The sequence below is a fragment of the Pseudopipra pipra genome, chromosome Z, assembly GCF_036250125.1.
Source record: "Pseudopipra pipra isolate bDixPip1 chromosome Z, bDixPip1.hap1, whole genome shotgun sequence".
Taxonomy (NCBI): Eukaryota; Metazoa; Chordata; class Aves; order Passeriformes; family Pipridae; genus Pseudopipra; species Pseudopipra pipra.
In genome coordinates, this window is record NC_087581.1 from 27,471,501 (window position 1) to 27,487,912 (window position 16,412).

The 16,412-nt window shown below is 33.3% G+C and overlaps 1 protein-coding gene across 30 annotated transcripts in view; it reads right to left on the reverse strand.

Annotated features, from left to right (window-relative positions):
* Positions 1 to 16,412, reverse strand: part of PTPRD (protein tyrosine phosphatase receptor type D) — a 1,159,674-nt gene that overhangs the window by 766,822 nt on the left and 376,440 nt on the right. For all 30 annotated transcript variants that reach the window (XM_064641432.1, XM_064641445.1, XM_064641443.1 and 27 more), the window contains exon 5: positions 11,178 to 11,221. The gene's annotated coding sequence lies outside the window, so the exon portion shown is untranslated. The remainder of the gene's footprint in view (positions 1 to 11,177; positions 11,222 to 16,412) is intronic.

Consider the following 16,412-nt stretch of genomic DNA (forward strand, 5'->3'; position numbering starts at 1 on the left):
GGCTTCAGTAACCTCTGACAGTCTTCTGCAAGCACAAAAATTAATAATTGCTCATTTAAATAAGAGAAAAGTTTTTTTTCAGACCTTAAACTTTGTAGTATAAACTGTGTAAACACAAAAACATAAAATCTATAAATTATTTCCCTGGAAACAAATTTATAAAGCAAGGCATCATACTGTGAAAGCACTAAAGCTGTGCATTTTTTCTTAAATAATATTAGTTGAATCTGCATTTTTTCCCCCCAAACTGCATAGGCTCAGATAAATGTGGTGCTTTCTATTGACATGCACAAAAAACTAATATATCATGATAAGCCTTATTCCTAATATCCCACATTTAATGCAAAGATCTATTTTTTTGTGAAATATTCCCTGTGTTGTCCCTGACATCTAATTCTTCTGTATTTTATCATTAGATCATTATCTAATGAAGGTCAAAGTGCTCTGTAGTGTACTGTTACATCCTACACTTTTCTTTTTATCCCCAGAGTTATTAACACATTTTGCTCATAAGTTCTATTGTGGCTGTTTGAAGAAATATAGCATATTACATCAACCACAAGATTTCCTTCACTGCTCTGAGAAATCTAATGTTGTAGCTTTTGGGCATTTGAGTCATTAAGGGAATTTTCATGTTCAGTACCCTGCAACAGATTCAGTCTTGCATAATTCAAAACAACTTCACACAACTTATAGTAAATGGTCTGTGCACGAATGTTTGCTTTTCTTATCTGCTCTTTTGCCTTCCCTCACAGAAGATTTTTTAAAACTTTTTTTAATTCTCTTTCATCAATTAATGGCAAGAGGGTAAAGTGGCATCAGCTGAGTATCGAAAAACAATGGCAGATTTTTAAATGCTGGAAAGTACTGAAAATTAAATTTATCTGATTTCTGTGCTAACACCTTCATTCTCCTCAAATAGTCAAGTGGGAAAACCTCTACACCAAGTAAAGTCCCACCACAGTTTGGCAAGCCTGAAGCTTACAACATAGATCTTATCCTTGGTTACATATAGAGAAAAAATTTCTGAGTAACTTATTAGGATTTACTGGAAGAGTTGAAATGAAAACTTTAACCTGATTAGTAAACATGTTCCTAAAACGGTATCCAAAAGGAAAGAAGGATATCTTGAAGACTGGTCAAAGCAAGAAATAAAAATACAGTGATGAAAGATACAAAATGAAGCATAGGTTAGCTAAATTATTCACAGGTTTCAAAAAAAGTCAATAGTAAATCATGGATGGTTTTAAATCAGAATTATTTTTAAAATGCAATGAAATCTGTTATTGCTCAGTGATGATGTTCCTTATAGTAATGCAGGGAGGAGTCTTGCACTGAATGATGCTGAATAGTGTCATTCAAAAGCCTTTTCCATATCTGTGGCTGTAAAGAAAATCTAGAAGTAAATCTAATCTGCTATAAGTTATACTTTCCTTTTGTCCACTTATTAAATATTTTGATCTACTTTATATTTCTTTAAATTTTACTTTGAAATAGATCCAACTTTAAAGAAAAATATTGTGGTTCAGAAATATTCACTAAATGCAGATATTAATTGAGTGAATAATATAATCAACCGAGTCCATTTTGCACTTTCATTTTTTTCATTTTCACTTAAACCTCTAAAAATTTACTTTTTTTTGGATATAAATTTAATGCACGATCCTTCACTCCAACACAGAAGGCTAAACTAGAAAACATGTTAGGAAGTGTAAAGCTCATCTTAATGAGTTGCTGTAACTATAGATAAATCTGCAGAAAGTATCTGGAAAACTTTCTCTAACTTACAGACTGAATTAGGCAGACAAAACTTATTAAATATTTCCTATTTTGTCTCTGAATTTAGCTATATCTTAGGTTTCTTCACCTGAACTCCACCATTACTTTAGCATAAACATCTAAAAAGAAGGAGATTTTCTAGAACAGAGCTACTATTTAAAGGAAAAAAAAATAAAATAAGATGAAAATCAAGAAACTCCAGACCAATCAATGAACCATTAGTTGTAACGGAGCACACCTGGAAATATTCTAAAGGGCTTGGAGAAACACCTGGAAAAACACAGTTTGATTTTGGATTGCTACACAGGCAGGGGAGCTCATGCTTAATTACACAGCATGCTTTGAAAATATTTCTGGTATGATAGATAAGAGAAATCCTTCAGATTCTGTAAAATTACTCCTTTAAAATGCATCTGAAAAAGTTTCATGCACGAAAAGAGTAGTTAACCCAAATATTACTACATGTAGGAAAATGAACAGAAAGAGTATACTACACATCATCATTCTCTTTGAATTCCCTCACCAATTTAAGATTATATAGCACAGAAAATAAACTATGGATTCTCTTCTACTCAGTCACTTTCACTACTCTCCATTTTGAATAGATCAAAAATGAAGATAATATTTTACAAGGAACTTATATTTTAAATCGATATCAGAAATGAGAAAACTCTGAGTTAAAGAAGAACACATAGCCAAATTAAACTAAATCTTCCATTTTCTTTAGCAAATTCTGTAAGGAAGATATGAATGTTCACATTTCATTACATCATCTCTAATTTCTGTATTTTGTAGTGAGCTCCTAGACAAAAAAAATCACTCCTGTATTTATTTCTTCAAAGTTTGCTATGTTTCTGTAGACTACAAAAGTACTAAAGCAACGGTAATAATCTTCATTTTGTGTGGGCTTTTGTAGTATGAAAGGAACAGCAGAAGTGGGCTTGCTATGTTAAGAAAACCTCCCTGTCTGACCATCCTGAAGCCGCTCTGGCAGTCACAGCTGCATCACCTGAGCTAGAACTCAGGCCACATTGCAGCTACACACACCACACACAGTCAGACCGGGTTTCCTTACCAGTTTTGACTCTGGGTCTAGTCCCATAGCAGAGTCTCAACCATCTTGATTGTTAAAATAATTTAATCATGGTGCAACAGCAAAGTAACATCTCTAGCTGGCTGCCTCCGGGGAGGGATCCTGACCAAAGGGATCCCTGGGCTTTTATATCCTCAGTGTGTATGTATGAAGGTCTTGCTCTTCCAGCTGAGTCCTCAGCTCCTGCTGTGTCTCTGGGTGTCCAGTCCCATGGCCAGTGCTACAGGTCCTTGCGCTCCATTTTTGCAAAGTGTTGGCAGTTGTCTCTTGCTCCCAGTCCCGAGGTGGAGTGCAGCTTGCAAACCAAGCTACCTGCACTGTATGTATGCCTCAGCAGCCCCTAGAATGCTGACCTGAACTAGTCCTTAAAATTCTGTTTCAGATAATGAGCAACCTAAATTGTTAGGAGTTACTGGTTTTCTACATTTGTGTAGGATACAGCACAGTAGCAGTTTATTCCTCAAATATAGATGTAAATTGTTTACGACAGAGAAAATCTCAAAAGATGTACCTTTTTATTTTGCCTTAGGGTAGTATTTCTCCTCTTTTTACTTTTAAAATTCTACACCTGGTGCTTCATGAAGGTAAAAATAATATTTTAACAGAAGACCTCTTCTGGAGAGGTCTTCACTTTCAGACAAATTAATTCCAGCTGTAGAGCACTGATTATTAATCTATCCACAGGTACCTCAAACTGTTTATTTTTCCTCTTGGAACCCTACACCAGAGTTTCTTTAGCAGCAATGCTTATAATCAATGAAAAGAGTGTTCTTAGGGCCCTAAAGCAGAAGAGGTCTGAAGCTAGACTAGCACAGAGGAATCCACAAGGCACAGTGTCATAGTGTGCTGCTAGATGAGAAGGATTTAACTAGAAATTTTAGTAGTGTGGAAAGTTATGGGAGTGAATGCAGCCCTATGGTTCAGCAGAAAACAGACAAAAGCCTTGCTGAAAGGACAGAAGTTTTGTTTACCAAGGATTCCTAGAGTGAAAGACAAACAAGCAGGTGGACACACTTTCATCCAGCTCTCAGAGGGGCTGAGCTCTGAGGAGATTTTTATCTGTTCCAAGAAAACAAAGGTGGGACACTTCTGGCTCCTTTTCATTTAGTCCCCAAGAGACCTGTGGTAAACTGGAGGGGATGGAAGGAAGATCCTTGTAAATCTTTCAGAAACTAAGGGGGAAAAGTGTTTGTCAGTTAAGAAATAAATGTATCATCCTGGTTCCCAAAACACTAGGTATCTTCTGGCAGTCTGAATTCCAGCACTGAGATTTCAAAGATTTTTCTTTCTATTTTAATTTTGCTTTGTGCTTTCTTAAAGGTATACTGTGGAATTTAACATATTCTCTAAATACAAAAAACATCAACAGGAAGACAATTTATAAGCAACTGTCTAATAACCCTCTTTTTGAACACCATTTTGGTTTAGTTCCTAAATTCCTTGTGTTTTTCCAAAATCTAGAAGCTACAAAGCAGGAATCTACATTTTTCACCTACTTGTGTGGCTTCAAAGAGAAGCAAAATCAGTTGAATGTCTCTTCAGATCTTAATTTTCACTTTCAAAATGGAATTCTTGATTTTCTTTGCTAAGATTAAGCCTTGCTAAAGGCAATATTTTGTCTATTTTTTGCACAATATGGTCTCTGTGGGACTAGATACAGAAAAATAGAAGTACTGGAAAATACCTGTCTCTGTTTTATTCAGGAAAAAAAAAGTAAAATAAAAAGAAAAAAGAATATGGTACATGGTTTTTAGTTCTTTGAGTGACTTAAACTACATTTATACCTCTTCATCTTTTTTTCTACCCTCTTAAAAATTACAATAGTCTTTAGCTGTACTGGCATTTATCTCTCATAAGTAAATTCAAGGTGGGTATGTAATGACACAAATCAAAAAGGTTTTAATTTCCAAACCCTATTAAAAATCTCTCTAACAAAAAAAAAAAAGTGTTTGAAGTTCAAATGAAAGACAACATCTGAATAAAACTAATCCCCAGGAGAATGCATGGCACCTGCCAGACACTGCAAAGGTTTTATAAATGTTGTCTTCTGCAAAGTCAACTGCAAACATCATAAGGCCTTTGGTAAATATGTAAACCAGCCTTTTTGTTTGAGCAGAAATATTGAGCTTCCTGGCATTATGATTATAAAATAGAGAAAATTATTTCAGATTTTTTTTTTAAATATTTGTTTACTGGCCTTTCTCTTTTTCCTTGGGATCAAGTTTCAAATCACATACAGAGGTAAGTGAAAACAGTCTTCCTTAGTAATACAAGACTGGCAAAACAATCCATTTAGAAGTCATTTATGAGTAAACATGTAGAAATAGTGATGCTGGAAAACAGAAAAATTATTAGGCTATCTGATCCACAATAACAGAATAAGAAGGAAAAATTCTACGCTGCAGGAAAATAATATTGTTTATATTGAATAATGCAAAATGTTTATCTCTTTGCAGAGGCAAATTATCACATTTTGTGTGTCTACAATTATCTACTGGTAACTGTATCAAATTAATTTTATCTGATGATCGTTTTAAGTATTGTGTTCATAGTGTTTCCTATTTTTTCTTTTAAAGAACACTACATTAAAAAAAAATTAAAAAAACCCTAATAAAAATCTGCAAAACAGCACAGACCTTAAAATAAGCATAGCTAGCTTCTATGAGATCTATTAAAATATATGGTATGGTGCTTTACAGAAACATCACCATTAAGACAAAAATTCTACACTTACATTAATTTTCCTACTTACTGCTATTATCATAATACAGTAAGAAAAGGGAATTATTTGAAGCACTACTGTTTAGGTACAAACTATACTGTATTACTTTTCATTACTAATTATTTACCCTTTACTTTGCCTTGAACATGGAAAATACCCAAGTGCAGACCTACAAGTACCTCAGGAAAAAATTTTAATCCAGATAAAAGCATTTAAATTTTTCATCTGACCTCCTCATATCTAAACTTCAGAGACATATTTCCATTGGTATCATTTTACAGATTTGGATTTTTGGCCCTATCTAACATTAGGATTGTCAGAAAACATTCTGAGTATTACAAAATAAAGCAGTGGGGGTGGAAATAGGAACGTCTGCTGCAGACAAGACTTGCACTTGACTGCTGGCCTTGAGAACCAGACTGCAACATCCCTCTCCCAGACATGACAGCAGTCATCGCCTCCTTCACCTCTCATTTATTTACCTCAGATATGGATCCCATACAAGAGAAGAAAAATATTCCACCACTGTTCATCTGTACCTTTGTCATTACACAGAAAAAATGAAAATGATATTTACCTTAAATGGCAATAGTTTTGGTTTGTTAATTCAGAAACTTACCTTCAGTACCAACCTTGATCTACACAAAATTACATATTACTGCCATCACATTATCACATCTCTTCCATGTATTAAATTAAATGGTCAGACAATTAGCAGAAACTTGGTGAAGGCATCATAACTGTAAAAATTGAGACTAATCTTGTACACAAGCTTATAACGCTTTAAGTATCAAACCAGAAAATGCTCAAATCTGAATGTACAATTTTTTATTATTTTTACAAAGTGAATATGTTGTAAAGACTACAGAGCAAAAACAGCTCTCTGAGAAAGAACCGTAAGACTTTTACTCAAAAGATGTCTTTACAGCTGAAACATTGATGTGTATACTGCACTTGACTGCACTTGACATGTAAGTTTTATTAGATATTCTTGAGCTAGTTTCACTCTTACCTTTCTCATACATCTTTCCTGATAATATGAAGAAATTGGTGAATTGATCATTTTGAAAAGGTCATCTAACTGGGATTTTTATGTGGAGATCAGCAGATCATATATATAAAAGGAAGCTATGTAGGAGATATGTAGTTTATATTGCAGTTACAAAACCTTATGTCCTAGGGTAATGGTAAGTGTCTATAGGCCTCTAAACACGTGGATTTCAGAAAAGTACCACAATGTTAAAACCTTGATCTGAATTGCCTGACATATATTACAAAGTATTTAGGTACTTATCCCTGTTAGTTAATACACTGAAAGACTTGCTTTTCAGAAAGGGAGGTTCCCATCCTGCAGCAGAAAATACTACTCATTTCTGCTCTAGATACCTGGGTTGTTTGTATCTGTTGGATCTTCCCTTTGGGAGGTTTACTTCTTCTTTTAAGAAAAATGCAAGTGACCTGATTACTTTATATTTTGTTTTAGTTGTTTTCTGCTATTTGGTGTAAAAACCCCCATGAGGTTATCTGATGAGATCCCATGGGGCTTTGTAATTTGTCTTTAAAAGACTAACAAACCATAGTCTTTTGCCATTAAAATAAACACGCATTGAAATAAAAGGAAAGCCTTGCTAGTTTTTCAGGACCTTCCTAGACAGAAATAAAGGACTAGGGTTTTGAGTTTCTTAGTCACTTTTAAATGCTCAAGGAGAAAGATAAGTGATTCATAGGGAAAAGCATTGAAGTGGACTGGTGTTTTTTTCACCTGCTTTTTTTTTAATCACTCTAATTTAAGTCATATGCTGCATAGTCATTTTACGAGACTATAAAATTGTCCTCAGTATATATCCATATAATTTTTTCTTCCTGTAATATTTAGGTGGGATTTAGATGTATTTTACTCAGTGTTTAGCACATTTTGGGCTGAAATTCTCTCTTATATATTTAATTTTTATTTACAAATATCACTAACATCTTTCTACTATTTTGGCAAAAATAAATAGAAATAGAAAGGTTTGAAAATTTCAGAAAATTCTGTTTAATTAAGGAACATCTTATATATAAAACAATGAAAGAAATCAGAATTAACAGAATAGTAGAAAATTTGCTGCATGCAGAGACAGACACAGAACTGAAAAATATTTATCTCTACAGTCTCAGAGATCACTGAAATTTGCTCCATTCATTGCTTGGAAGTAAAAACACTGGACCTCATATCAGAAGAGAGCACTGGAAGTAGAAGATTGAAAGAATTTTGCTGGAAGTTATATGAATGGCATGGTCTCACTTCATAATTACAATGAAATATTCATATATATATATGTTAAAGCACTTAAAAACCTAAGGAGTGCAATTTTTTAGCTTGTTAAGATACGAGTTCTAAAGCATGATTACACAACTACTAATGTTGTATAATTTAATTAATAGCAACTATAATAATTATAATTAATTGTAATAAGTGTCTGGTCAACATTTTTTATGAGAAATGCAGATTTGGTTACAACAGTTCACTTTGAAAAATCACCTTTTCATATGTTTGTGTCAAAATTGGAAATACTTTAGCACTTCTAATTTCATTTTCAAATGGACCATTTTTTTGATAATAGACCTATTTCTAGTTTTTTTCCTTCATTTCTTTCTCTAATTCTTTTTCTTCAAGTTTATTTTAACTACAAGACTTTTCAAAATTATCAATCTGAAAGTCATCTCTACAAAATTATTTTTATTATATTTCCTTGGAATGAGTAGTACGCCATAGAGATATAAATAAAAAAAAATCTTTAAATGATTACCTACATATAAAATGTTATGATATATATTTGTTTTAATTTATTTTTTTTCACTACATTATTGCATAATAATAATTGCAACAACAGCTTTACCTTTTACTTGTAAATAAAGAACATAATTATTCTCCCTTACAGCTAAACTCTCCTGCTGACAATTCAGAAATAAAGAAATGGGTGAAGGTGTTTACTGATGTAACATTTTTTAATTGACTTTGGAAAATGCTTTGATTATATTAAAAGAATAATAAAGTTGAAAAGTCTTTTAGTACATATTACATTTCTAGGAATGTTTTACTCCTAATATTTTTAGAGATCTATATTGATTTTTTTTTTAGAAGGAACATATTTTATCATTATAATAAGAGATAAGCTTCTGAGCATAGCAACATTTAGAAAATGCTCAGTGTCTGCAAATCTTGAAACCTGAAGCCATTTAAAATGGTAAAACAAATTATTTTAAAAATGTACCTGCTTCCAGGCTCTATAACTTAGAATTTTTTCAGACATAGATTATATGTTAGTCAAATTTTAATGGAGTTTTGCGTTAGTCAGATTGGTCAAGAAATCTTCAAAGGAGATGCTAAACTTTTGTGATTTGACTGGACAGAACAGAATCAGTTCAAAAATAAATTTCAGTTCTCTCATTTTGGAGACGTGGTTTGTTTTTTGAAAGGAAGTTCAGCATCCTGTTCTCTGATATTCTAAATCTGGGGTTTTTTTAATCACCCTTGCTAAAATAAAGACTTTATAAACATTGAATTAAAAACCATTTTTTATTTTGTTAAAGTGCTTTGCATTTGAGTGCAGTCCAGGATTAATCTGATGAGCTACAATTGTGCAAAAATTATCAAGCTACTTCTGTTGACATAATGTTAGCTTAATTCTGTAATTTCAATTTGATGTGAAAACATGTTTGTGCTAGTGACACCTCTGCTGTCATGAAATAGTAATCTGCAAATTAGTGAACCTATTTTCACTTGCTAATATCAGTAAACAAGATGCTTAGGGATATATTTTAGTGGTGGACTTGTCAGGATTAGGTTAATGGTTGGACTTTGTAGTACATATCTAGAATGGGTAAAATATAGTAAGGCCTAAGTTATTTTACATTTGAAACAAAATGTTGGTTTGAGGACACAACACTCACATTTTTCTGTTCAATATCCCTTTTTCCTCCTAATTTCCTAGAATTGTCTTGCTAATATTGCTTGCAACTGTATGAACTACATCCATAGAGTAATCTGTCTGAAAATATCTTAATTTAGGAAAATGTTAGTTTTCTTTTTGACATCTAAATGTGTTGTCCAGACTTTGCTTATGATCTCGTGATTGCAATTTAACAACTTTAAGATAAGAAAACAGCATTTTCCCTTCTTGGCTTGCTTCCTCCCATTAAAACTTTATCTCTGACCATCCAGTGATCTTGACAGATTATCAGGATACAACGCTTTGTAGTAAGGAACAGCTCCAAAACAAAAAGACATTCGCTGATTGAGTATGGTATCAATTTCTCAGTAGGCCTGAAAGCAGCATAGTTCCAGTACTGAAGGTTTTACACCAAATGTCTCTTAGAGTGCCCTGCAAATGTGACTGAAAGTATAGTATATTCCCACAAAACACATCAAAGGAAAGGAAAAATGAAACTCATTAATTGAGGTAATAAAGATTTATGTTCAAGCAGTGAGGTGATGAAAATTAATACAACTGTGCTGAATGGAACGGAACTGTGACAATTGAAATGAATTGAAGATATACCTCAAGTGATTTCACTGGCTTTAGGAGATTGCTTTTAAATTTGGGAAAAGGAAAAATGAAAGATTCTCCCAGGAGCCAGCACAGATGATCTACTCCCAGTATTTCATACCTTCGACCCATTGCATCTTCCTTTTGTGTGTGCAGTGAAACAAGACTCATTTTCCTGGATAGATAAGTTGCATTTCTTTAGAGACTGGGGTTAGTCTTCGGTCTAAATTTCCAAATCCTAAACTCACCAAACCAAAGGCAAAATTCCTGGTGTGCTCATATTTTCTTTTATAACCACAGGATTATAGTAACTTTATTTTTTCCACTCAAACACACTTTACAGTATCTTTAAGAAATAGAAATAAGGATTAGCAGCCAGCATTGTAACGTACAATTGTACCACTTGGGAATCAATATTACTTACATTGCACTAATTTTGCTGTTGCATAACAGCAGGACAGGTCTTGATTTAGCAAAGGCTTTGCTGCTAGTCATTCACTTGATATCAGGCAGTTAGCAGATACCGTTCTTTTTACTCAAGCTGTGTCGTTGAGTCACTGGCATTTGAACATGTTGTTATTGGGACAAAGCAAAACAATACAAAAATTGGACAAGAAAAATGTTTCAATTTTAAAGCTCTATGTGAGAGAAACATAAATTGTATATTAGCCCTATCTAATTTTTTTACCAATAAAAAGCAACTTTCCAAGCACTACAGAGACATTTCAGGCTTAAATAAAGGATACCTCATCTTCTGACAGGTTTCTTTTCTACAGCCAAGTTACTTGAAGCAACAAAATCATCTAGGATGTTTCTCTATTGCCGCTTAAATATATTATAGTAATTTACTAAGAGTGTTAATGTTTAAATTCAATGTATTCAAAAGAAGTAATCCTGCTGAAATCAGGTCTGAATAAATGGTACCGTAGGAGGGGTTTAATATTTGAAAAAGGAATGGATAAAGGATTCATTTCATTGAAATTCAACGTACAGTATCCAGTTGTTATTACTATAACTAAAAAAAGTATCAAGAACAAAGAATTTTTTAACTTACTCTTCTCCAAGGCACATCCTGTTGTTTTGTCTCAGGATAGAGATCTAAAAAAGATTCAGAAGCATTTGATGTTACTGGTAGTCACAGCCATTGTCAAATACCATGGTTTTCTTTATACACATATTTACATTTGTTGATAGGAATAGTCTGGAACAATTACAACTTTGCAACACCCATACGTAACTGAAAAGAACAATTAGAAATGAAAATATAAATGGACTTCTGCAGTTTCATTTTTCCCTCTTATTAAATATATCTAATATTTCTGAATTTTCTTACAGGTCTTATTATCATAGAATAGTTTGAGTTGGAAGACAACTCAAAGATTATCTAGTTTCAACTCTCCCACTAGAAGTGTCAGAGACACTTGCCACTAGAGCAGGTTGTTAAAGCCCCATTCAGCTTGGCCTTGAACACTTCCAGGGATGGGACAGCCACAACTTCTCTGAGCAACCAGTTCCAGTGCCGCACCACCATTTCAGTAAAGAATTTCATTTCAGATCATATAAGAGAGCATTTTTAATTGTAATTTTCATAATTGGATGTTTAAATGATCCCATAAATTAAAGTCTAAAATTATGCAGAACTCAATATTTTTACTACAGGTCACCTTTTCCAAATACAAACCTTTGTAGTTCTTGAAACATATTTTCAGGCTTGAATCACTTTGCAGATTTTAATGACATTAAAGAACTAATTAAAATAAAAACTGCATAATACAAAGCACTTAAATTCATTGTTTTCAAGACTGCATAAAACATTATACTAAATAGTATAAATTGTCTAAGGGTTTGTGGGTTTTTATTATCTATTTTTGGAAAAGTAGGACTCAGGAAATAGTAATTAGATAATAATAACCAGGGTAGGTTATGAACATTAACTTCAGTTTTCCTCCATCTGAATCCTTGAAACTGTTGCATCACAAACATCATATGTAGAATTTCAATATTCCACTGCAGAATTCTAAAATATTCAAAACAAGGGATGAAAGCTTAATCAGACTGTTTTGAGGAGTGGTACTTTATTCACAAGGGATTTGGCTACCTGTGATATCTAAACTAACATTTCTAATGTGCACATCTTAAGATATTCATTCATTGAAGAGGGAAATATTCAAAAGCTCTATTCCTTGATTTTTGTCACCCATTTTTCTGTGAGTGTGGATACATATGCTCGGCTAGCATTAAAACTATACAGGCAATGTTCACGTAAGTATTCAAAGGTTCTGTTCATAAAAAGTTATAGTGGTTACAAGTGTGAAGGGCTGTAAGGTTTAAGAATAACAACAGATTTTATTAGGAGGCTGAAGTCTACCATATCAATGTGTAAAGATCTTGGGCTTAGTCCTGCAATAACTAGAAATGCTGAATCTTAACTGTCCAAATAGGAAATGATTGATTAGTTCCAGGAAGGACATTTCACTTTATGGGGACAAAGGAAGAAACTATTCTTAAGCACTTTGACTGTACAAATAATGAATACCTGAAACTCATCTCGGATCAATATTTTTTAAATATTGGGAATATAAACACCCAAGTAAAAATTTCATCAATGACCATACAGCTTACTACTGCTCTATACATGTAGTTCCCCTGCCAAAAAAAAACCCTAAAAAAACCAAAAAAGCCAAGCAAGAAAGCAAATAAGTAAACAAAAAATGACCAGATCTAAGCAAGGGCTCAGAATGCACAAAAGTATTTCTGCCTGTGTTTACATTAGTTAGGTTTTGAAGTCACCTAAAAAGTGACCTTAATGTAAATTGTTAATTTGCTCCTTTTGAACCTAATGGAATAATCTAAACACTGTAAAAACCTTCCACAGCTCACCTTTAAGAGTTGTGATTGTTTTGTCAGATTTGTTGAAATGTTTTAAGCGTGGTTTACTATCAATAACTATAAGGAGGACATGAGAAAGAATATATTGTATTCTGCAAGAATTCTTTGACTTTAGGGGGAGGTCATGTCTTTGAAGTGAAAGAAAAGGCTGCTGAATACTTTAGATTCAGAAATGTATTTCATTTAAGTTAAGAATCTGTTAGGATGTGAAAACACATAGGTGTATTTCAAAGTGTCTAATCCGCAGCATGTCTGAAAAAACTCAGATTTGTAACAGGAAACAATTTCTTTGACATAGCAAATACCTAACTTCAGGATTTAATTCTCAGGCTAATAAATACACAACAGAGCACCAAACACTTATTCTTAAATACAGTCAAACCAGTCATGTCCTGAGATGGCATATCACCAAGGTGAAGCCTGTTTGGCTGCTAAGTGACATGTTTCCTCATGAAACAGGTAATCTGTTCTCCCACCGTTCTTAATCCATTCCTAAAAATACTAATTTTTCTATTGTGTTCCTTTATAATTTAAAATAAGAGGAATTGGTCAACAGTCTTTCCAGATTAACTTAGAAATTGGCTTCCAATAACAGTCCAACCTGCTATCCCACAAGTGTCAGTTTTCCTACACCTAAAGCTGATATATGTTTCACTTGAGGGATTAATATTTACAAAAATTCCAAAAATAAAGAGTTAGCGTCAAGAACACTAACAGAATCTGAAAAAAAAGGTTATGCAGTGAACCTAAACAGAATCAAAGATGTGTTTGGAGCTTTTAGTGATCAGTTAAGAAAACAAACAGGTTTCTTGGGCAGTGACATTTGGTGATATTTGGCCAGTGTGAATTAATTCCTTCTTACCTTATTTACGTAAGTATCAATTGAAAACAATGTCACTGAATTTCATATGTTGCAATAATAATTTGTGAATGAAGGCTATGTTGGAATGTTCACCCACTTAACATCTGAACAGAAAAGAATCTTACCACCCACTTCATCTGATCAAGCATTAGACTGTGAATGAGCTACTTCTACTTTCATGATGTCTGAAAACAGAAAAAAAAGGACATAGCAACTTTATTCTTCAGAGAACTCTCAGTATTTTGAATGATCAGAGTTTTGTGGGAAGAAAAATATTTACTTTGAATAACAAACTTGTTGTGCTCTGAACTCCAAGGCTTGCTGTTTGTTCATTGTAAGTACACGATATATTTCATATAGAAAAGGCAAAAACTCTTCCGGACACTATATTGTTGTACTCAAGCACGGTTTTTCGTGGGTTTGTTTTGTGTATTTTCTTGATTAAGTTAGTAAATATGGCTAAGTCCCAAGACTTTCGAAAGGCATTTTGGTATGATGAAGATAGGTGCAGATTTGCCAAAACACTTAGTCATCTAACTCTCATCAATGTGATTTCTGAAAGCACCTGTGTAGGTTAGCTGTTCAGATGCTTTTCCAAGCATGCTAATTCCTTTGAAAGTACAGTCTGCAAGCCTCAGCTCAGAGTTCAAAATTAAAGAGGTGTTCCAATAACTAGACAGATGTTAATGACATCAACAGCTATTCTGAGACTTATTATAGAGGTATCTTAATCAAGAGCATCTGATCCTTCTTTTGGGCCTAGGACAGATGGGAGACATAGTCTCAGCTATTGCAGTTCTGATGATGTGCATGTGAATATTGCTTCCATGGATATAAAGCCAGGGAGTAAACATTAACTTTATTTATGGAATGGTATTTATTAATAAAATTGCAGCTGGAGGTCTTTAAATGAGTTCTGACTGTTGTACACTTACTTGTACCAGCTGTGAAGTGTCAGTCAGTAGTATGAAATATTTACTATTTGAGACAGACAGCGATGAAATGGAAAGGAAAAAAATTACTCTTTGTCCAAACTGAACCTCTCTTGAAAATACACTCAATTACTGTCAAAAGACTTGAAGTATTTGATCTTTAATCTCTGAATATTTGCCTCATATTTGTTTATTAGGAATTTCAAGCTAAGAAAATGTGCGGTAGTTCAGTCTGCTGGTTTTCTTCAAGAACGTTCTTTGCAAAGGCCAGTTAACTAGAGAATATCTAATTCTTTGCAACAGCCTGTCGGTTATAGGTAACCAGACACATGGGAAAAGCTAAAGGGTTCAGAATGGGGACAGTAAACTGAAGAGATATTTTTGTACCAAAATCATACTACAGGGGAAGAAGTAAGTGGTATCAACAGATAAAAGGCACAACTTATAAACACCTACATAATAGAAATAAATAGAAAAGCATTCTTCAAGACATGGGCCCATAAACACATTATTAATTCACAACAGAGGAAAAGAAAAGGAAAATATATACAAAATGCTTTTTTGGGATAGCATCCAGAAAGTCTCATTGTATTACAGTTAATTTCAGATCCATGTAAAGTGACTTTACTCATGTAACACAGTACACAGAAGAACAGAATTTGATTTCTTAAATACTGTCTTGCTCTATGTAGAATGTAAGAATTCATCATGAAATTAATCACTTCCAGTCCCAGCATATTAATCTCCAAAATCCTCTTTATATGTTACCATTAAATGATAGTTTTTATCTATTAATAGATCTTTGGAAGCACAGAGGAAGCATGCTCTTTCTCTTCCTGCTTAACTACCTATTATCTAACACAAATATTTAACATTCAGTCAAAGGCACTACATCTTCAATTTCATGTCAGAATAAGAAGGCTGGATAAAATACTAACTCTTCTAAAAGAGAAAACTAATGAGAAGTGTTTGCAATACTCTGGATTAAGTTTATAGGCACAAAAATGTACCTATAAGATCCATTTAGACAAAATTTGTATGACTGCTAGTCTACTAAGCATGAAACATAAGTTGCATTCAATATCCTTGCTTTCTGATAGTCTTGACTTTAACTCCAAGGAGTACTTTAATTCCTTGTCTTCTACTTCAGCAAGACTGAACAGTTTTTACATTTTTTTCAGGCCCATAGATGGTCATTAATATTTTTTGTAGAAATTTCTATAAATTTACTCCTGTTTTGCTATTTCAGCAGAAATTTGGACACATGTTCCTCAAATGTGACAGTATAGAGGTGAATAAGCCCACTGGAGTTGCAGATTGGGCCCAAATCACTGAGGTTATTTACTTTTCTTGAAGTTTGTGAAGAGGTCTTTAACCATAAAGAAGCAGAAAATTTAAGCAACAGTGAATCTGCATGATCATGCTATACTTGACTCCTGTTCTGCTCTTATACATATGATACAGTGTTATTCTTAATAATTTTACTAATAATGACCTAATAAATGCAATGACTCTTAATCGTATACACATTATATCATACTTTTAAAAATGCTTTTTAACATTATTCTTTCAAAATCACTCCAGGAAACTGCTACTGCCAAAAACA